The sequence below is a fragment of the Dermacentor variabilis genome, chromosome 6 (assembly GCF_050947875.1).
Source record: "Dermacentor variabilis isolate Ectoservices chromosome 6, ASM5094787v1, whole genome shotgun sequence".
NCBI lineage: Eukaryota > Metazoa > Arthropoda > Arachnida > Ixodida > Ixodidae > Dermacentor > Dermacentor variabilis.
In genome coordinates this window covers 103,216,418-103,238,724 of record NC_134573.1, presented here as the reverse complement: position 1 = coordinate 103,238,724, position 22,307 = coordinate 103,216,418, and the positions used below count along the sequence as shown (strand labels likewise).

Below are 22,307 nucleotides of genomic sequence, written 5' to 3'. Positions count from 1 at the left end.
GTCATCGTCGTAATCGCCGTCGTCGTCATCATCATCATCATCATCATCATCATCATCATCATCATCATCATCAGCAGCAGCAGCAGCAGCAGCAGCAGCAGCAGCAGCAGCAGCAGCAGCAGCCCGTTTTATGTCCACTGCAGGACGAAGGCCTCTCCCTGCGATCTCCAATTACCCATTTCCTGCGCCAACCGATTGCAACTAGCGCCTGCGGATTTCTTAATTTCATCACCCCACCTAGTCTTCTGCCGTCCTCGACTGCGCTTCCCTTCTATTCGCACCCATTCTCTAACCCTATGGTCCACCGGTTGTCTAACCTACGCTTTACATAATCTGCCCAGCTCCATTTCTTTCTCTTAATGTCAATTAGAATATTGGCTATCCCTGTTTGCTTTCTGATCCACACTGCTCTCTTCCTGTCTCTTAACGTTACACCTAATATTCTTCGTTCCATCACTCTATGCGCAGTCCTTAACTTGTTTTCGAGCTTCTTTGTCAGTCTCCAAGTTGCTGCCCCATATGTCAGCACCTGTAGAACACATTGCTTGAACACCTTTCTTTTTAATGATAATGGCATGCTTCCAGGCAGAATCTGACAATGTTTGCCGTATGCGAGCCAACCCACTTTTATTCTTCAGTAAATTTCCTTCTCGTGATCAGGGTCCCCTGTGAGTAACTGACCTAGGTAAACGTATTCCTTCACAGACTCTAGAGGCTGACTGGCGATCCTGAACTCTTGTTCCCTTGCCTGGCTATTGACCGTTATCTTTGTCTTCTGCATATTCTTATTCTACCACACTCTTACTGTTACCATACCATACTCTTTCTGTTAAGGTCCTCAATCATTTGTTGTGACTCGTCCCCAGTGTTGCTGAACAGGACAAGGTCATCTGCAATTCGAAGGTTGCTGAGGTGTTCGCCGTTGATCCTAACTCCTAAGCCTTCCCAGTTGAAACGCTTGAATACTTCTTCCAATAACGCAATGAATAGCATTGGAGAGATCGTGTCTCTTTGGCTGACTCCTTCCTTTACAGGTATCTTCCAACTTTTTTTTGTGAAGAATTAAAACAGCTGTGGAATCTCTGTAGATACCTTGCAGTGAGATCACGTGCGCATGCTGACCTGATGGTCACGTGCCTGAAGCGGAGTTTGGATCCGCGGGTCATCAGCCATCAACAACCGCGAACGCGCCTGACAATTTCGCGTGTGCCCTTACTGGAGAGAACGGTGTAAACTTGCGTGTATTCACAGAGCCAATAAATCTCCCAATTGATTTTGCGTGACACAGCCTAAACCGGCAATGGTGAAAATCAAGGTCGCGTGTGTAATCCGCGACGATTCGCAACGCGCATGAAGTTCCACGACAGGTGAACGCGAAACGCATCCGCGGTCTCGGCCAGCACGAAATTTTAAGTAAACTTTATCTTATTGGAGCACGACGCTGCTGAGCAACAGCTTGTAAGCGAATTTCTCGCTGTGCTGGCGCTCTAGAAAAAAAAAAAGAACGGCAGAAGTAATTTTACCACCGAAATCCGCTTTTTCAGACTGCCCGATTATTCGCCCATTTCAGCGGCGTTCTCCATGTGTCATAATCGGTTGGCGACTGTAAATGTGTTGTATTCAGCTGGCAGTGGTTGCGTTATTTTGGATAGCAGTCTGAGCGCGATCTGAGACTTCAGTTGGTAGCTATGAACCTGCCTCGTGTAAGGCCAGCACCTAGACAAAATGAAAAAAAAGAAAAGAAAGATGTGGGGCTTTACACGAGTAACTACAGTAATATTATAGATTTTCTGTCACAGTGGCACATACCCATTCTGCAGGATTGGCCCAACATGGGCACGTATCCAGTGCGCTCATGCCCATGTACAGGTTTTATTTCGTGTATAAATGCATGGCTTGGTTCGCAGAAGGTAGTGTACGCTCGTTGACACTACGTTGGAAGCCAAAATTTCGTGTTATATAAGCAGGAACATCCGGTGGACCATACTCTGCTACACAGGAATGTTTTTGGCAAAGAGAGAGAGAGAATAAACTTTTATTCTCAGCAAGTGCACTCTGCGCCCTACACTCTAAAAACAGTTGCACCCTTTGGGGTGTATATTTGCCACACAACGATAATCGTCATCTGTATTGCTTGCGCTCCCTTTCTTGAAAACGCTGCGCTCCTTACTTTCCTGTCGGCAGTGCTATGTCATGCTGATAACATGCGTGCCGTTCGTTACTGGGAAGTACCGGGCTCGCAGCGTTAAAGAAAAGAAATGCGGAAATGTAGGTGGGCAGCCTCTCTATTCCAGGTAATAATAATAATATATGGGGTTTTACGTGCCAAAACCACTTTCTGATTATGAGGCACGCCGCTCTATTCCAGGTAGCTGCGGGCCATGGCCACATCCCGTTCCCGTTCGTTGAGGTTGCCAAATGCGCTCTTTCATTTAAGAGGTGTGCGTACTTTAGACATTACCGAGAGCCGACATTAACCGTACATGTTTTACGTCGTTATTTAATGTTTCATTGCACAGAAAACACGTGGGACCACTGGTTCGAGTCTCCGCTTTTAGTGTTGCGTGTTGGATTGTTAGCAGAGTCATAAGCCTGACACGCTCGAGTTTTGAACATACCATCCTGTTGAATTGGTAGCGAGCAACGAAATTAGCTAGGCAGTATAATGATGTTCAGCTACTGGAAAAGGCACCTGGTTTCACTGAGAGTAGAGCTTGGATCATCTCATGGAGTGTGCGCCCCACATTTCACCGAACAATGCAGAAAGCTGGCGCGAAAATGCATTCGCGTCTCTAAAACTGCAGAGTATGTGTTTGCTCTTTTTAGAAAACTGCGACGAACAGAAATTTACCTGACTGAAATTAATTTCTCATGGTGAAGTGGACCGAGTACATAAGTGAAAGTTCGTAGAGCGGTTCCTAGAACACGTTGATGAAAGTACAAGCGAAATAAAATTGATCGACTGACATGGTACAGACAGTTAGCTAAAGCATATAGTTAGGGGAATGTACATAGAAAGTGGTGTTCAAAAACCCGTTGACACATTATATGCTGCAGTAAACAAATGAATGGAAACAAACTAAACTATTCCTTTTACATCACTCTTTCTCTGTAAGCTTAATTACTGCTAAGGCTGCCGAAGTTCAACCCCCACATTTACTAATGGCCATGTCTGCAACTGTGTTTTCGCTGCATGAGCATGTATGCGGCCGGTCGTCTCAGCTTCATCGCGTATCAGAACCGGTGAAACTCAGTCATGGTGCAACCGCCAACAGCCTATAAATTCTTGGATTTATTTTATTAGCCGATTACTTCATTGTTCAGAGGCCACGGTTCTCGGTTGACGCGCGTAAAGCGAATGGACACGTATAAGTTTGCGTTCCGCGACTTCTCGAGTGCAGTACACGCCCTCGACACAGCGCTTTGATTCCTTGGTGACGTAAGGCATGCTACAAATCCTCCCGCGCACAAAATTCTCAAAAATTCCGGCCGCAGCGCAGCTCAGACGACCAAATTTACCGCGGCGCCTTGCATTCACCAGCGGGGCTTCGAGTTGACACCGTTGGTGACCCGAAACCTATAAGTGCAGCGTGGCTATACTGACCGTCGTCTTGCGCTGTCTGCGCAGCCCGTCACGTTTATCACCGATTCTCACATGTGCGTGGCGTCAGCACATTCCGTGGTTTATTCCCGCACTTGTTGTATGAGTAAGCATGTCTTAAACAAGCAAAGAATACTTTATGTAAGGAGTACATTCGAAGACAAATTCGTTTGTGCGCAAATAACCGCGTTCTAGGCCGAGCCGCATTCCAGACAGTTCCTCGCTCGCCCACATAAACCGGCAATGATATCCGTTGGCCAACTCGCATAGACGGTGGTGCCAGATTTCTCCCGAGGCAATATTGTAAGAAGCTTGATGAGGATAGCCCTGCTGACGACCGAAAAATAAATAAAGTTAACAAAAAAAGAAAGACAGCACGTGTATTGAGAAAAAGGCCGAGATATGACCTAAGCTGGGCGTCTACGTAACAACCATGTTGGCACCGTTTTAAAAGCGAAATGTAATGCAGGATACACATCGCGCATATGTCGGTTGCCGCGGAAAGTATTTATAGGAATGAGTGACGGCTTGTCACGATGATTGCACGCCGCGTCAGATGTTATGCCAAGACGCCAGGGGCATTCCACAAACACGCTTACGTAAGGCCATATCGCGGCACCAATATCCACCGAGAAATAATGACGCCACGGGCCCAGCTGCTTGATGTCCGTGTGGCCACAAGAAACGCGGTAGGGGTTCCGCGGCTACAGTTGAGCCCTTTTCCAATTATTGCAGAAACTAATAACGAGAAAGTGGCACTAGAGGCTGACAGAATTTGGGCATGCGAGCCAGCGGCCTTCTTGCAAAAACAGCGGCGCCTATTTGCCATCTACGCCAGCAAATCCGAGTTTGTTACAAAGTTTTATTGCGCAAGAGCGTCCATTTTCGATTGCCTTTTTTTGCGAAAACAATCTCGGCTGGAATAATATAGTCTAAGAGAAGAAATTCAGAATCTTGTAACGGTATTTTCTAGAGTTATACCTCACACGCAGTCTTTTTTTTTTCTTTTCTGGGCAACTATTGTTCTCTGCGTCGATGGCCCGTGCGACATTCTAAATGTTTAGAGAAAAACATAAAACGCCTAGTCTTTAGCTTAGGATGACATGCATGCCGCAGTGAAAGAAAATAACAATAAAACGATCTATTTGCGACTCTGAGTGCCCGTAGATTATGGCTAAATATTAAGTTTTCGTTGACATGTTTACATTTCAAGGTCTGTCTAATTGTCATTTTAAGAAATGGAAATGTCACTCCAAGAAACACGAAGGTCGACAGCAGATGTCGCAGCAAAGGAGATCGAAATGGCCATAGACCATAGAAGAACTCAACAACGGAATATAACCAGGTTCCCACGGCTATTTCAGCATTATTTGTAAAGAATTCAGCCCGCAAATAGGCGTCATGTGAAAATCGTGTCGCACCAATTGTATTTTCTGCCTTCATCATTTAGAATGATGTATATGGTTTCGATCCCCTAAAAGCAATAAATTTCACAGGCTACAAGCCAATTGTGCTGACAAATGTCTGCGATAAAATGTTGATGGATATATTGGCGAGGATGTTACCCAGGCGTTATCCGTGCGCTAGCGCAATGGTTATGGCGTTGCGCTGCAGAGGTCCCGGGCTCGATCCCTGCTGCAGCGGGGCCGCATTTTGATGGGTGTGAGTGCTCGTGTACATAAATTTAAGTGCGTGTCAAAGAACCCCTGGTGGTCAACATTGATCCGAAGTCCCCCCCTCCCCACCACAGCAGGCCTCATAATTATGCCATCATTTTGGCACATATAATCCCTCAATTTATTTTAGTTATTACTTTGTTCCCTGTCCTTTCCGCTAAGTCTTTCTCGAGTGCCCCGTCCGTTACACTAGGCCCGCTTGCCATCGCGGCTGTCTCTGGAAAGCTGCTCCGACGACCCATCGATCCTGAGCGCATGCGCATACGTGCTCGAACAGCAAAGCGACGGCGGTCTTCGTCTGCCTCCGTCGTCCCGTCCGCGTTTCTACTATGCTGGTGTATCTGCAGTTCCTCAAACGAATATTGGCCACTGGGTGCACCCCTTCCCCCCCTCCCCCCTCTCACCAAACACGCAGGGCTCTGTTGGTCCACGCGTAGGCGACGAGGCACGTCCGCGGCGGGAGGCCATGGCATGCAGCGTATCCTCCGCTCTCCCTAATTGCGTGGCCGTTTAACGGGCGCACTCCTTCCCGTTTGGGGATGACGAGTTGCACGCGAAACTGGCGCTCGGCAGCACTGCCCACTTGCGAAGCAGCCCCTCCGCAGTGGTGGTGATTAAACAGCCACCACCGTCCTTGTCGGAGGGAAAAACCCGAGATCGTTTCTCTTTGTATCACGCACGCGCTCTGTTTTCAGTCGCGCCAAGTGTACGCGTAACGTACGGAGTTTCTGTTTTTTTTATTTTCTGCCTTTTTTGGGGGGGAAAAACCGCACATTTGTGGTCTTTCGGAATGACTGGGGCTAAGTGGCTGCCCGTGGCCGGCCTGCCAACGCATTACGGACTAAAATGGCTTCAAATAGATTCCAACTCACCAATGGAGTTAGCTTTGGTACTCCGGAAATTACGCGCGTCATGGCTGACATTACTCCGATTAGTACTCAGCGTGCGACGCTGTGGAAACTACGCAAGAAGTTTCGTCATCAAAACGTATCGCTCCGCGCGTTTCGTGGTCGAGTCTAGTGGTCCCACATGCTCGCGCGAACCTGCGCGTGAGGCTGTCGCAACGGGCTGCTAAATGAAAAACAAGAAACAACAACGAAAAGAAAGATTATCTAAGAAAATGTATCGTATAAAACCGATTTTTCATTTTTAATGAGTGAGTCGTTTTCTATTTGCTATTCATCCTAGGTAAGAGAGAGAGAGAGAAAACTATTTGATCCATTAAGGGTTTAGCGTTCGGTCTTCGTCTTCATCGCTGCAGACGCTCGACCTTCTTAGCAGGGTTGGGCCCCTAGTCCAGGGCTCCACTGAGCCGCGCTGCTTCGCTTGCGTGCACCATTGCCCTTTGGGCGGCGAGCTCGCCGCTGGTGAGCCGGCTCTCCCACTGCTCCGCACTCGGGGTTTTGTGTTGGTAGAATGTGTCGTTACGTTTACACTCCCAGGTTATATGGTAAAGCGTGGGGGTTGCCCCGCACCACGGGCATGTGTTCCTAAATTGTGTAGGATACATCTTGCTTAGTATATGTAAGTTAGAGAAGGTTCCCGTTTGCAGCCTCCGCCAACTAGCTGCTTCTTGCTGTGTTAAGGCTTTGTGTGGCGTGGAGTATCTAATTCTCTTGCCTCTGTGGTAGTTCAGTAACTCTGAATAGCCGATCTCCACGGTGAAGTGCTGTCCCAGGGCGTGTGGCCGCTCGACTCGGTACGTGATCTCGCGAGCCAAGCTGTCTGCGCTTTCATTTCCTTCTATTCCCGTGTGTGCCGGAATCCAGATTAGTTTGTGGGTTGCGGTGTCTCTGGTGTTCTGCCTTGCGGAGGATAGCTAAGGCAGCTCTGCAGATTCTACCCTTTGTGTAGTTCCTGCATGTCTCTTTTGAATCCATTAAAATGACCATTGATTTGTTTTTTCGATAGCCCTCAGCCGCTGCCAGCGCAACAGCGACTTCCTCCGCTTCCACTATCCTGGCGCTACGTGTAGTTGCGCAGGTGATTAGCTTTCCTGCGTTGTCAACCACTACCGAAGCTGCCTTAATGTAATTTGTATGTCTATTCCATGGATACAGTGTTGCATCCGTGAAAACCGTGTTTTCTAGCTTGGCTAAATGCCTTTCCACATACTCTGCCCGCGCCTGCCTTCTGGCCACGTGGAGGTTTGGATCCATGTTTTTCGGAATGGGATTGACCTGCAGGGCCTTACGGATCTCGTCGGGTATATCGGCGGATCGATCGAGATGCCTCCTTGGGTCGCGACCTAACCTTGTCAGGAGCGCTCTTCCCGTAGCCGTGTCTCTGAGTCGCTGAAACTGTGTTCCAAGCTGTGCTCCTGCCAGTTCGGCGAAGGTGTTGCTAATCCCTAGCTGTAGCAGCTTGTCGCTCGGTATGTTTCTTGGTAGGTGAAGTGCCGTCTTGTAGGCCTTCCGCAGGATTGTCTCTGCTTGTTCCGTTTCGCTCTTGATCATGGGGTGGTATGGCAGCGAGTAGATTACCCTGCTGACTATGAGGCTTCTGACGAGTTTTAGCGTGTCGTCTTCTTTCATCCCATGCCTTCGGTGATAGACTCTGGTTATCATTCTGCCTACCTGTTCAGCCGACTTGCTGAGCAGGCTGAGTGTGTGGCTGCATTTCCTGCTCGCTTGTAGCCACATTTTCAGGACTCTTATCATGTTCCTCTCTAGGATGTATTGCCCCTCCAGTTTCACCTCGAGTGGTGCATCAGCGGGGTGTCTTCCTACCCTCAGTAGCTCATACTTCTTTGTAGAGCAGGCTAGTCCTCTTTCCTTTACGTATCTTTCTACGCAGTTTGCTACTTGTTGTAGCTTCTCCTGTTTCTCTCCGAGGGATCCATGGTTCACCCAGACTGTGATGTCGTCTGCGTATATAGCGTGCTGGATGCCCTGGATTGTGCTGAGTCTTTCTGCTAGGCCGATCATCGCCACATTAAAGAGTATGGGCGAGATAACCGAGCCTTGGGGTGTGCCTTTGCTTGGGGTGGTGAAGACATCACTCCTCAACTCCCCTAGTCCTACTGTGGCCGTTCTGTTGGTCAGGAAGTCTTTGACATAGTCATGGGTTCTTCTCCCGCAGTTGGTGTTATTTAGTCCCTCCATTATAGCGGCGTGGCTGACGTTGTCAAAAGCACCTTTTATATCAAGTGCCATGACTACGTTTTCCCCATTCTTGGGCATTGTCTCCAGGACCTCTTCTTTAAGTTGCAGAAGCACGTCCTGCGTCGAGAGGTTCACTCTGAAACCGAACATGGTGTCTGGGTAGAGCCTCTTGTTTTCTAGGTGTTGCTGGATGCGGTTCGTGACGATCCTCTCGTATAGTTTTCCCAGGCAAGAAGTGAGGGAGATTGGTCTGAGATTCTTGATCTGCAGCTTCTTTCCTGGTTTGGGAATCATGACTACTACAGCCTGTTTCCACTCGCCTTTTATCTTTCTTTCTTTCCAAAGCTTGTTGAGGTAGGCCGTCAGCTGATCTACTGCCTCGTCACTTAGGTTCCTTATGAGAGAGTTTGTAATTCGATCTGCTCCTGCCGCTGTGTTTTTCGTGATGGCTCGCATTGCCGCGGTGACTTCCTCTCTGGTGATAGGCTTGTCCATATCTGAGTTTTCTTCTCCGAGATAATCTCCTTCATATCCCTCGGGTTCGTCAGTGCCGTAGCATTTGGTTCTGACTTCATCGAGGAGCTGCTCGTCTGTTCCCTGATATTGGTGCCCTAGCCTTTGAATTGCTTTGCCGCTTTCTGCTTTAGTGTTGGGAGGGTCCATTAGAGCCTTAAGAATTACGCCATGTTTTAGCCGTGCCATTCAGCGGGGTGCTGAACTGTTGCCACCCTTGCCTGGCTAGGTGTGTTGCGTAGGTAAAGAACAATTTCACATGATTTATGGCAAAAAAATTATTTCCTGTTGCGAACACAGCTATTGCAAAAAGTCTTGCTAGCCTCAACAGCGCTGCACACTATGTATGAAACGAAACGCAAAACAGATAATGTCAATATTGAACGCAGGAATATAAACGAATAAGCCTGCTGTTCGCTACCCTGTGCTGGTGGAAGAGCACATGGAAAAGTAGAGAGAGAGAGAGAGAGAGGAGAAGAAGAGGAGAGTCTTACTGGAATACGCCATCAATCACAGTGATTGATGACGTACTGCGTCTTTGTCAAGATGGCAGAGTGCAGCTTACATGATTAAAACAGGCCGATAAGCGTCGGTAAAAAGCAATTGCAGGGTTGATCTCTTGCATCGTAAAAGGAACTTCGAGTCGCTAATCAGGTGACGGGGGCGCGATGGTGACAAGATATGAAGTTACTGCATTAGATGTGTCCACAACAAGTTTACGATAGTCCTCTGTTACCTCCTAGTCGCTCCGGCGTTGATGTAGAACAACGGCACGGAATGGATGTCTTTGTTATGGAGTTGCCTGGAGACTTCGTATGACGAGCCAGATTATATAGGTTGTCTTGGGCCCAGAGGTCCACAGAATGACCTCCAATGTCGTTTCTAAAGCTTACCGAGATGTCGAAGAACATGTCGTTGAAGTCGGCGACTGTTCGCAAGGTCTGACGGTGACTATGTTCTTCTGTTGCCGTGCGGCGACAGATTACACTAAGGGTGTCATATTGTTTGTCGGCCAATGATCTGTGCCTCGCTGCGTTGACTCCTCTGGTTTTGTCCTGCAGGCTAGAAGCAATGATGTCCTCTATTTCAGATGGAGATGTGATGCGCTGACAGCCGCTATCGAAAGACGTGTTAAATAAGATCCAGTCTATCCGACAGATGCAGCGTGAAACCGAGCAGAAGAACCAGCTAAAGTAAACGTAAGTTCGGAGGTGGTCACAACCATGAGTCTCTACATCTGTCAACTGTATGCCGAAGACAGAAGGCTCCTTAATACAAACATTAGGTTAAGACAACTACTCTAGGACATGCCAAGAATAATTGTGGGAGATCCATCATTGAGGACATTTTATCCCTGACTATACGTAAAGTCTGCCAAGTGTTTTCCACGAGAATTCATCGCAGCGCTGCCCCCAAAGGATGGTGTGCGTTAAAGTCACCAGTGACAACATGCGAACCTTGAGATAATTGCAGCACAGATATCAGGTGCGAGGAATCGATCCTCGCTCTTGGATGGATGCATCCTCCAATCGCAGAGAACGTGCGCCACTTGTGTTTTATGGTAAGAGTACATAATCATTAGTAGAATGCGATGGGATGTCACGTACAACTATAACAGATCGTGACGTATATAAGCTAATACCTCGCTTGTGGTTTGGTTGTTACGAGACCATGTCTGGACATGTCCAGAAATACGGAAAGAAGAATCCATATTAAGCTCACAGATAACAATAATGAGAAATTTGTAATTAAGTACCCGCTGTCGGAATGTAGACAAACGACCACGCAGACCTCGAGCATTCCATTGCTAGACAAGCTATTGACCCATCCTTACTTGAAACATCATCGCCATACTTGCTTAGTGAAGAATCACTAGAAACGGTTACAACACTTCAAATAGCTGCACGCCAGCCTTAGCAACCGGGGTATTAAGGCCGGAAAGAATCCTAAGCATTGTGCCCACCAAATTTTTCAGCATACTCTTGGCATTGATATCATCCGTCTTTTGATTCTCTGCGTTAGGTCTAGGAGCGGTATACAAGGGCGTTTCCGCAGGGCTTGATGGTAACGAGGGCCACTGAGCCCCCAATGTGTTCAGGGCCGATGACGAGTCGCCTTACACTTTCGTAGAGTGTAAAGGCTTTGAGCCACTTGTTTTTTTCATTCCTGGTAAGCAAAAGCCGACGAGGGAGTGGTGGAAGCTGAACTTGAGCCGTCGATCCTTCTACGCGAGAAGCGCTGCTGTCCCATCGGCGTCGGTGTCGTGAACGGCGTCAGCGGCGGCGGACAGACCTGACCGCTTCCCTGTGTGTGGAATGGTTTCTAACCATCTTCATCACAATTCAGAATTCCTGATCTTTGGAAACCTTTTGGACGTTGTGTCGTGGGTAAGAGTGAAATTTAGACACTTTGCGGCAGTGTTACAATTGCTGTTTCCATGAGGTCCTCCACATGTTGCTGAACCCTTGCAAACTGCGCTGACATGCCCAACTGTCATACACTTATGACGCTGTAAAGGAATCGGCACGTAAGGAAGTACCGAAAGCCTCACATATGCAACCTCGACGTGCGTGGGCAAAGTTTTCAACTGAAATACTAGTTTCACACATCGGAACCGTCAAAAGAGGTGAAAGCTGAGCACATGAGACGACGATGACAGTAGTTTCGCGAGGTCAGTGTCTGTGACGCCTGTCGCCGCTTCCTTGTGTGACGTAGAGAACGCACAAACAGGGATGTCTCCCAATTGATTGATTGCTTTCAGTGTTTCCAGCATGGTCTATGCATTGACTTCCGCCGAAAATATGTTCTTTGAAGCATTTATACGTATTTAATCAACTTGACCAGGGGAATTTCGTTCGAAATATTCCGATAGGCACTGCCTATTCAATGAGTTGAAGTTGTCTGTTGTAGCTATTTGTACGTACCTGATAGTGTATGATTGCTTGCTACTGGCCTTTATCCGCGCCAGGCGATTGCTTGGTGATATTATCTTTATCTTTCCATTCAGACGATGGCTTGGCACCAAGGTAAAATCATTGTTCGAGCCCCTACTTTTTGTGGAGGACCCGTCAGATGTCTCAATCGGAACCACGCTGGGGCCGAAGCGGCCACTCACGTCGGAGGTATGACGACATAGGAAACACAGAGAGCTCGAAGCTGAACTGCGGCGGCGAGGAGACCATCGAACACGTGCTTTGCCACTGTCCTCAGTACAGCGTGCACCGGCTGTCACTAGCGACCGCGTTGGCACGCCTTGACGACAGGACACTTTCAGAACAGTCAGTTTTGGAATGCCGACGTGAACTGTCGTCGCAGCATAAGTCGGTCAAGGCTTTGTTGACCTTTCTACGTGACAGTGGCCTATTATAAAGACTATAATGACCCCATTTCATCCCTTTTCATATTTTTTTCTCACGCTTTTATTTTGTCACGCTCTTCTTCCCGTCTTTACTTCCCCTTTCCCTTCCCCTAGTGCAGGGTAGCAAACCGGAGGTTTTAAGTCTGGTTAACCTCCCTGCCTTTCTCTCATTTGTATCTCTCTCTCTCCCTCGAAGCTGAAGCTGTTCTCTACGATCACTTCTTCGTTTTCCCCTTCTCTCTTTCTATTATTACTCCCATTGCACTTCGCGAATGCTGAGTATTGTGTTAGAACTTTAATTGAGGCCATATTCTCAGCTTTCATATCATAACAAATGTACCTCACTTTCTTCTTGTTATAGCATACATGGACAGCTGATAGATAGATAGATAGATAGATAGATAGATAGATAGATAGATAGATAGATAGATAGATAGATAGATAGATAGATAGATAGATAGATAGATAGATAGATAGATAGATAGATAGATAGATAGATAGATAGATAGATAGATAGATAGATAGATAGATAGATAGATAGATAGATAGATAGATAGATAGATAGATAGATAGATAGATAGATAGATAGATAGATAGATAGATAGATAGATAGATAGATAGATAGATAGATAGATAGATAGATAGATAGATAGATAGATAGATAGATAGATAGATAGATAGATAGATAGATAGATAGATAGATAGATAGATAGATAGATAGATAGATAGATAGATAGATAGAAGGGAAGTTGTCGCGAGGCGCATTCCTCTGGCCAGTTACTTTGCGCCTCGTTGCCTCCAGAACCTGCCCTGTCTTGACAATTAGCTTTTCACAAACTTCTGGGCAAATGATTTGACACAGGTATTGCGGCCATAGCACTTAGGTGACGCGGACAAGGTAGAACAGCAAGGACGGGCGCCATCCCTTTTACCTTAATTATTTGACTTACATTTACCAGTTACATATATGTTTACATTTTGTATATACATTTATCATTTTGCCTTAAAAATTTTTACCTTAGCATATTAGCTTGACCTTTGCTGGGACTATGAATCTATTGTTCGGGTAGTTCAGGGCTTACTTGAATTCTTGTGCGCATGGATACCTTATTACAGGCTTTGGATAGGCGTACTCTTGATGCGATTCGCCTTCACCCCTGTCCACATTGGTTGCTGATTTGCTAGTTGACTTACAGAGGAGGAATATGACTTCTAGTATTTTCTAACTCTGGAAGAGTTCTGTAATTTCTGTAACATTACATGGCCTGGCCAGCTTCATTTATTTCTCTTAATAAATCTAGAATATCGGCTATCCCTGTTTGCTCTCTTATCCACACCGCTAACTTCCTGTCTTTCGACGTTACGCCTAAGATTTTTCATTCCATCGCTTTGGTACTGTCCTTGTTCTAGAGCTTCTTAGTTAACGTCCAAGTTCCTGCCACATATGTTAGTACCGGTAGGATGCAATGATTTTACACTTTTCAACGACAGTGGTAAACTTCCAGTCAGGATTCGATAGTGCCTACCGTATGCACTGCAGCCCATTCTTATTCTTGTGTACGTTTTCTTCTCTTGATTAGGGGCTCCCGTGAGTAATTGGCCTAGATAAACGTACTTCTGCACATACTCTGGAAACTGACTGGCGATCATGAATACTTCCCAGAAAATGTTTTCTTTTCTGCAAAGGAGGTTTGCAGAAAACGACCTAGTTGAGCACAAGTCACAAGATAGACGACACCACAGTCTAGGTTGAGTAAAACCAGGCTCCATCTCTGCGTTCTTGCGCTTCGTCTTCGATGCGGTTTCGGAGCGTGCATCTTCTTTCCTGCACTTAATACAATTGAGGTGGACACGGTGCTTATTCAACATTGTGTTTCGCGGGTTTGTAAACGTAAATGCGCATAACATTACACACAGATTTAATAATAAGAAATTAAAAAATAGCGTTATGACCCCTGAAAATTTAGTAAAAAAAAAAACAATACATTCCGGCAAAGGAGAAATCAGCCGCCTTTCGGGAACCAACAGTCGCTTCATTCACACGCGAAACTTGCGTAATATATTTTTTTAATCGGGTTGTCGGGCGAAATATTTTTTTACTACGCCAATTTATATCAGTCTAAGTGCTCCGAGAAATATGACGAAGGCTTAATAGTTGCGTCACGTGTGTCGTAGGCGAATCCTGCCTGCACGCCCCAGTCGCCACTGCTATATATTTCCTCTCCCTTCCTCCATTTTGCCTCTTCCATAGCTCATGTTACGTCACAGCACACGTTACGCCATATCCTTGCCGGAGAGAGGTTATTCACTTCAGACTGTCTCTAGCTACATACATCCACCCTGCCCTCCCCAACGCTTTCGTATAAAATAAGAAAGATGAATCGACGTATACGTTTCGTCGATGGAGTTTAGGCCAAAAACGCGAGGGGAAGAAATATGCACAGCGCGTGAAACCAATTCCCCTCTTTTCCGACTCCCTGTAGCTGTCTTGCTAGAGTGACACCGTGGGCCCCCAGGCAGCGCGTTGGCGGCGAATCGGGTTCCATTCGAAAAATCGCCTCACTCTCAAGCACGGAGCGCTGACTTATCGGCAGGCGCAGTTTCTTTTCTCTTTACTCGCTCGATGTCTAGCCTATTGTTCTTGATTTTCGTTTTCTCAGAAAGTTGATAGAGTCGCGAAGGTCGAAATTGAAAACGCCTTCCCTCCGTTCACCCCATCCCCACCTCCGTCGTTTTCAAGCACGCGTCGTGTCGCCAAACCGAAAAAAAGCAGAAATAAATAGGAAAAATATCTGCGTTGAGGCAACAGTATAGCCTCCTGCAGTTCGTTGTCTCGTGACGATCGTTCCTTGTTTTTTTCTCTTCTTTTGTCCCATTCCCTGTTACACTCTAAGGCTTTGTTCTACAGCTTACTTTATTTCACGGCACAGGCACCATCTGCACCGAGCCAAGACGCCCACAAGGCCGCGACTTATATGTGTCGCGCATATATCTGCTACCCTTTTTTCCCAAGCCACGACGCATGGAGTCGGGAATCGGGTATCGCGATGTGAGTAGAAACGCAGTTCGAAAAAGTGAGCGCATGAGCACGCAGACTCACACACGCACACATGCGCGTGAAAAGATGTCTCAACTCTCACGTGCACATTTTAGCTGTGGTTTCCCGTCGTGCCCTCCACATTGCGTATGAAATAGAGAGCTTTGACACAAAGTGCCCGTCATTGCGTGCATATGCTTGCGGATATTTTTATTTATTTATTTATTTATTTATTTGTTTGTTTATTTATTTATTTATTTATTTATTTATTTATTTATTTATTTATTTATTTATTTATTTATTTATTTATTTATTTATTTATTTATATCTGCTCGTTTCGACGTGTCGTTTCTGCGTATTCATCAGACAGCTAAAGGCTGTGAGAAAGATTGCAGCGAATGTTGCCGATATTTTCAATATCAATAAGTAAATCCCATTATCATCCACACGCACGCGCCCACACGCGCACGCAGAGAGAGAGAGAGAGAGAGAGAGAGAGAGAGAGAGAGAGAGAGAGATATCAGTGGTGTCGCCTTCCTCAACAGAAACTCAGTGTTGTCTTTTTTCTGCGTTGGCAATTCTATACCGGCAGTGGCATTGACTGGCTTGTCGTTCAGAATACGTCGGCAGGTAGGGCGACATATCGTCGCCCACGGGGTTTCTCTTCCCGGCGGCATCCAATTGTGTTTTCCAAGAATTTCAAAGCAGAGGAAATGACTAGCTTCGTTAATGGGCAGTTTCATTTAGGCACATTTCACTCCTTTCGTTTCTCAATCATTTGCGAGCCCCATTCACTCTTTGTACGCACGTGAGAGTATTTGCAGACGCGTTGAACGTTCCAATAAAAACACGACAGGTCGCGAAACAACGGCCTTTCGTTGAAGCTGTAGCTTGTTTTTTTCTTTTTGCAGCCGCTTATCGCTTCCTTTCGTCATTGCGACAGCGCGAACTGCCGGGCCCTATGTGTAGGCGCCGGCTCTCCGGCACATGTGATGCATATATATATATATATATATATATATATATATATATATATATATATATATATATATATATATATATATAGGTGGTGCCTGTCTCCCTTGTGACACGTACCACAGCCCAGAGCCAATCAGAACTTTAGCAGCAGATGGTGGGCACTTTCAGAACATCCCGATCCCCCCCCCCCTTTTTTTTTTTCTTCTGCTGTTTGCTGTTGCGAGGTTGACGTGTTCATTGCCTCGTTGACTCCGTATATATACAGCGAAACTGTTAATGCAGTTAGGATGGGCCATGAGCGTGCAGGTAAAAGCTTTCGCAAAATGTGTGGATACAGGAAGGGACTTCGCCTTAATGCAACACGACTAAAGTCAGGGCCCGTATTGGGAAAAAGCTCCTGCGCTTATAATTGTTCGTAAGGGCAAATTTGAGCCAATCGTGATAACGGACACATAATTAGCGAAGGTGGCAGGCCTATGGCAGAGATCGCTTACGAAACGAAAACTTCGCGCATTCGACCCCAGATTCGAGCGATATCTTTCAGACGTATGGGAAATTGTGTATGATATGCGGGCAAGATTTTTAAAGTCTTGGTAAGCTGGAGTCGCGTGGAATTCTCACATTACCACTGTCGTTGCAAATAACAACCACCGAGATGCCGGAAAAAATTCTTTTTGTAGATGATTTTGAGATTTAGGCCATATTGTAGTGAATGTACGTTACATAACGGTGAGTCACTTCTGTAATGCATGAAGGACAAGTTACAAAGTTGTGCTTAAGGTAGGGTTGGAGAGAAAGAAAACGTTTAATATCGGATACGCCTGGTGGGGCGTTAAGTGTTCAGGGCAACCCTGGTGTGTCTTGCCAGAGCTTGCTGATACAGCTCCAGTAATGGTGGCGGTGGAGTGAGCGTTTTGATATAGGGACACATGTGGGGGATCGGTTGAGGTTTTGTTTGACATGGAGGCAGTCCCAAAAGACGTGACGATTGTCCAGGTAGCCACCGCAGTGCTTGCACAGGGGGCGTCTTCTGTTACAGTGCATGCAGTGTAGATAGTGTTCCCGTGAGGCGCGAGTTGATTTGGGCGGTGCGCCAAGAAGTGCTGTCTTGGCGAGAGGGGCACGGGTGGGAATGTGCAGCGATTAAGCCGCAACAATTTCAGGGTTGTAATTATTTTTTTGCTCTCTAACTTGGCTGTGTTGGAGCTTAGGGTCGAAGACATGGGGGCCAGACAAAAGAAAGACCCGGTGTGGTTTGGCAAGATCAGGACCTGTGCTTGTGAGCTTTGTGTGGTGTCGCTCACAAGCCTCTCTCCACGGTAGGACGCCTCCTCCCTCGTACAAGATACAGCTGTACAGTCGAAAAGGCGCGGTACACCGTGTACAAGGTTAAGTGCACAGTGTGCCCCGCGTATTATATTGACAAGTCTAAGTGGTCTACACAAGAATAACCTGAGTACCTAAATAGGGAACGCATGGATCGCAGAACAGTGCCAGCTTTTTGACCAACCAGATTAGCGCTGACGGCGCCGTCACCTTGGAGAGAGAAAACAGCCTGCGGCGGCGGCGGCTCTTTTTTGGAATGCTGGCCCATCCAAAAGACGTCGGCTATCATGAATAGTTCATGAAGAACACTTCCCGCCGTTTAACCTTGAGGACTGCGAAAAGTGTTCGCGGGCCCGTCAAAGCGCAAAAAAAAAAAAATATAGAACGCTTAATAGCATAATAGTACGCGCTGCTCCTACTAAGGCCCCAAACGGCAGCTGGAAAAGGGGTCGGTGTTTGAGTTTCCGCGTAACAGAGTGATGTTTTGTCGTATGTTCAAATTATAATCCGACGCTATCATGTATGTAGGTTGTGTGTCAGTCGTACTTTACAAATTTTATGACGCATTTTACTTTTAGAAATGCAATTGGTTCGGTAACAGCTATGCGCCACGCGGAGGGCCTGCGTGGATCGGCATGCGGGGCTCGGGATGCTTTTTCTCATACGGACATAGCCGACGGTGCCGGCGCCGACGCCGGCAATGATGCCAGACTTTCTGCGACACGGGGTCTTTAGCGCTAACGCGTTGAAAAGCTTCACTTTGCTCACAGCACGAGTTTTCAGCTAACGCTGGCTACTTTTCGCAGTTTCCCTTAGCGGGACACCACCCTGTTATCTGTGACAGCCCTATTGAGCTCCTTTATCTCTTTTTTTCGATTTTGTCAGGTCCTCTTTACTAATTATCCAGCCTCTGGCCCACGAAATAAATTTTTAGCGGATGCTTTGGAGCTTATGCCACATGGCTTTCAGCCACCGCAACGAAAACTCCGACCTGACGGGGAACGCCATTCCGTCCTGCCCCGTAGTGCACTAATTAACGAGTGTGTCGGAAATTCCAGCACGGAAGAGACTCTTTCCTCGCTTCCTGACTGAGTTAGGAAAGGTGTCTTCCCCATCCTCTGGCGTTCGTCACATTTATATTCTGGTCAAGCCGGCCGGTGTGTATGCTTTGCCTCGCTAATGTCATGCACTACTGTGAAGGCTAAGCGCGGTGCTGTGATGCTGTTAGCAGCGCGGTGAAGAAAACGGCGCGTCATTTTCGCAAATAACGTCGGCGACTCTGGGAACCACACGCACCTACCGAAGCATGCAAACATAGGTTTGTTTATGCACTCGAGGCAAGAGGGTCGTGCCGGGGGTCGGAATCAGTGAGCTGTATACCTGTCAGCATTTTACATAGACTCACTCGCTCTCGGGGGCCGAGGTGACAGCGAGCGGGCGCGGGTTCCAATGCTATCGCTGATTGTGGACTCCCAACACCCCTCGGTATTGCCTACATGCACCTTATTTTTCAAGGGATATGGCTCACTCGGACAACTCTATGCTATACACCGTTTTTTTTTTCGTAGGCGCCGCCATATTGTGAACGCAGTGGGGCCGCCTATGAGCAGCGCCATGCGGGCTTGTTGGGTGAAAGCGGTGTTTTGCATGGCAGGTATACGCTCGGCGGTAGGTTCTGGCGTTTCTTTTCGCGGTCGTGCGGTCTGTTTAGTATGACGTGTGTCTTCTACGTAGTAAACGGTTCTGTGAAGGAAGGAAGGAAGGGAAAAAAGTGGAGAAGGAAAGGCAGGGAGGTTAACCAGTTTAGCTTAACCGGTTTGCTACCCCACACATGGGAGCGGGATGGGGAGGCTGAAAGGTTCTGTGAATCGTGCTGGAGTGGTTTAAGGCGCCATGGCCGGAGTTTCTGCTGGCGTTGAGGTGGACGGAACCTGCAGCGCGATGTGCGCGCGCATATTTGAGCCTACAATCAGCCTCGGAGATCAACTGCGTATTTCTAAATGTTCCATTCACTAACGTGACCTTATTGCAGTATTATCCTCTATTTCTAAGCTGCGGTTTAGGAGCCATGAAACATACGCGACCGTCGTAACAGCGTGGGTACCATTCTGCTACGATAAGAGCGGTGCTGTTATAATTCGACAATGTTCGAACTGTTCGCTGCAGGTTACATTGCGTGACTACTTGGTTCGATGGATGAGGTTTCTGCCCCTGAATAAAATAGTTTTGGCAAGTAATATCAGCATACCTTACAGTCTGAATTAAGCTTGTCCAGCAAAGGAACTGTTTACGAACTGCGCGAGCGTCCTAAGCAGTGGTAGGTGCTGGATTACAGATATCTTTCTTCTATATACCGCGTGGTCGAAACATGCGGCATCAGCGGTTATACATCTATAAACGTTGTGTGGCGTGACTATGCGAGGTCGTATTGCGGCGTTAGCCCGTTTTCTCTTGCTTTTTCGAGAAAGAGGATGATAACCGATATTTTTTGGTTGTGTTCGTTCCGTTCTCTACGACGCACTCACACGTATTAGGGAAATTTTGTCCTCTAAAATAGACGTCGCATTCTTTTTATGCGACCCCTCATATATTATGGCTGTATAGAGACCAAAAATGCAATGCCAAAGCGCACAGCTTACATTTGCATCGTGCTGGTTCACCAACCGCAGTGATCGCTGTGCTGAGCCGTGCCATCGGCCTCATGCAGGAAAGCTAGCGTGGACATATAGTAATTTCAAGCTTAATAGACTTGAAATGCGCGAGAACGATGCCGGTGCATCACAAATATTTGATAGCGACTGCCGCTTAGATGTTTCGTGGTTGCCTTAGGTGGGCCGTGCACGAGCATGCGCTCTTACGCTTTGTTTTACTCCCTACGCCAAACGATCAGACAGTGAGCTGATTTATCATTTAATGCTGGGAATACAGATACACCGGTTGTCTTTGTTGAATTAAAACCGATATATACAAAATAGTTCACAACACGTACACACACCGCGACTGATAATGTGCGTGCACCGCGGCTGATAAAACGCGTCACATTTTTGCGCCCCCAAGACATTTTCCCGCCTACTGTAGTTACCGATGCATTGAAAGGCTTCCCTGACGACCTTATATGAACGGACATGCCGTAAATTTCACAAAGTACGATATAAAACATCTCGAAATCGTTCCGCAGCCCGCGGCACCAATACTTTCAAGCAGCGCCGCGCCGGATCGCCCAAGCCAGAGAGGCGCGCCCTATCCTCCTCGCCCGATGAAAAGGTCTATAAATGGTAGGCTGACCCAGCGGCCTAATGCTCACACGAACCCAACAGGTGAATGTCGGGCTTACAAGACGACCAGAGTTGACTTTGTCGGCTCCATGTATACAAACTCATTGAATGTTACACTGCGTCTATAGCCAGGCCCCGCACACTCTCAAGTTCAACAAATGGCCACAGAGGGCGAATAATCAATCGAGGCGCATTTCAGCGTAAGCGCGCAAGTAGAGCTACTGTAATTTGGTCGCATACTTTAATTTGTGCTTTCTCTGCTAGGGGCGCTGAACATGCTGAATTCTTTACTTTACACAAACCATTGACATAAATAATCGAGGTGTCTAAGGATGTTTTTTTACCTTAGGCAAATAGGCAGTTGATCTTTTTTAAATTTTATTGTTGAAGCTGCTTTTTAGTCATACCGTCAAGGTTTTTGTACTTTATTAACCACCGACAGCCGACAGCCTATTGGTATCGATGTGTTTCCTGGCCGTTGGCGTTCGAATACTACGGCGGTAAAACATTTTCGAAAAGCATGCTGGTTTCGTCTGCGAGTCATTACATAGACTTGCTATAAAGAGGTCTACTCTTGGCAAAAAATAGTGGCTCATATTGTTTAGGCGTTGATTATCATAATGAATGCGGCGGAGGTTGAGGGAGTACGCTTGAAGGTACGTTTTTATGCCGTTGATCTCCATAACACCGTAAGTACGCAAACCGAAGTCACAGAACACCCGATGCATCATTGCGTGTTCTCCGTCATCGCTTGTTTGCTGTACGCCTACTAATTCTTCATTTCTTCTTCAAGTGTTGTATCCTCCTTTTGTCCTTGTTCTCTTGTGCTTCACTTACAGTAGGTCGTTCCGTCAGCTGTAATGCGCATTTGCAAAATCAATACATGTTTGTAAGACGCAGTGGTTATCATAATTTCACTACACATGTATTAAGCTGGCACATATGGTTCAGATACAGATGCAGACTTGCATGATGTTGATGCGGATATTAGGATAATTATGACACCTTTAAAGAAGAGGCAGCTGACGGCCGTAAGCTGTTGCATTCTTTCCGCCAAACTACCGGCCTGGTAAAGATGCTGTATAAAAATGATACGCGGTGACAGGGAAATTATTATACTTAGCAGCCGGCCGTACGTTTTGTAGCTTAGGTCTTCTTTCTGCCCTTATGAATGAGCCATTTCTTGACTATGTTCTTGACTATGTAATCGCGTTTGTGTGGATGCGTAGACGTGTGCTTTTTGTTGTATTTGTAAAATGCAAATAAAATATTTTCAGGCTTACTCAATCTTTGGTGTCGTGTGCGTTTATTCCAGTCGAGGCCATCGTGCCACCTGGAAACCGCACTCTGTCAGTAGCCCTACACGAAATGCAACAGCTGGAGCGCGGCGGCACAACTCGGGGTAACAGCGGCGTAATAAACGAAAAACCGCTCGGGAT

General features: G+C 46.8%; 1 protein-coding gene across 1 annotated transcript in view; it reads right to left on the bottom strand.

The window, feature by feature from the left end:
• LOC142584978 (uncharacterized) overlaps window positions 1–22,307 on the bottom strand; it is a 308,939-nt gene that overhangs the window by 152,634 nt on the left and 133,998 nt on the right. The window lies entirely within an intron of this gene.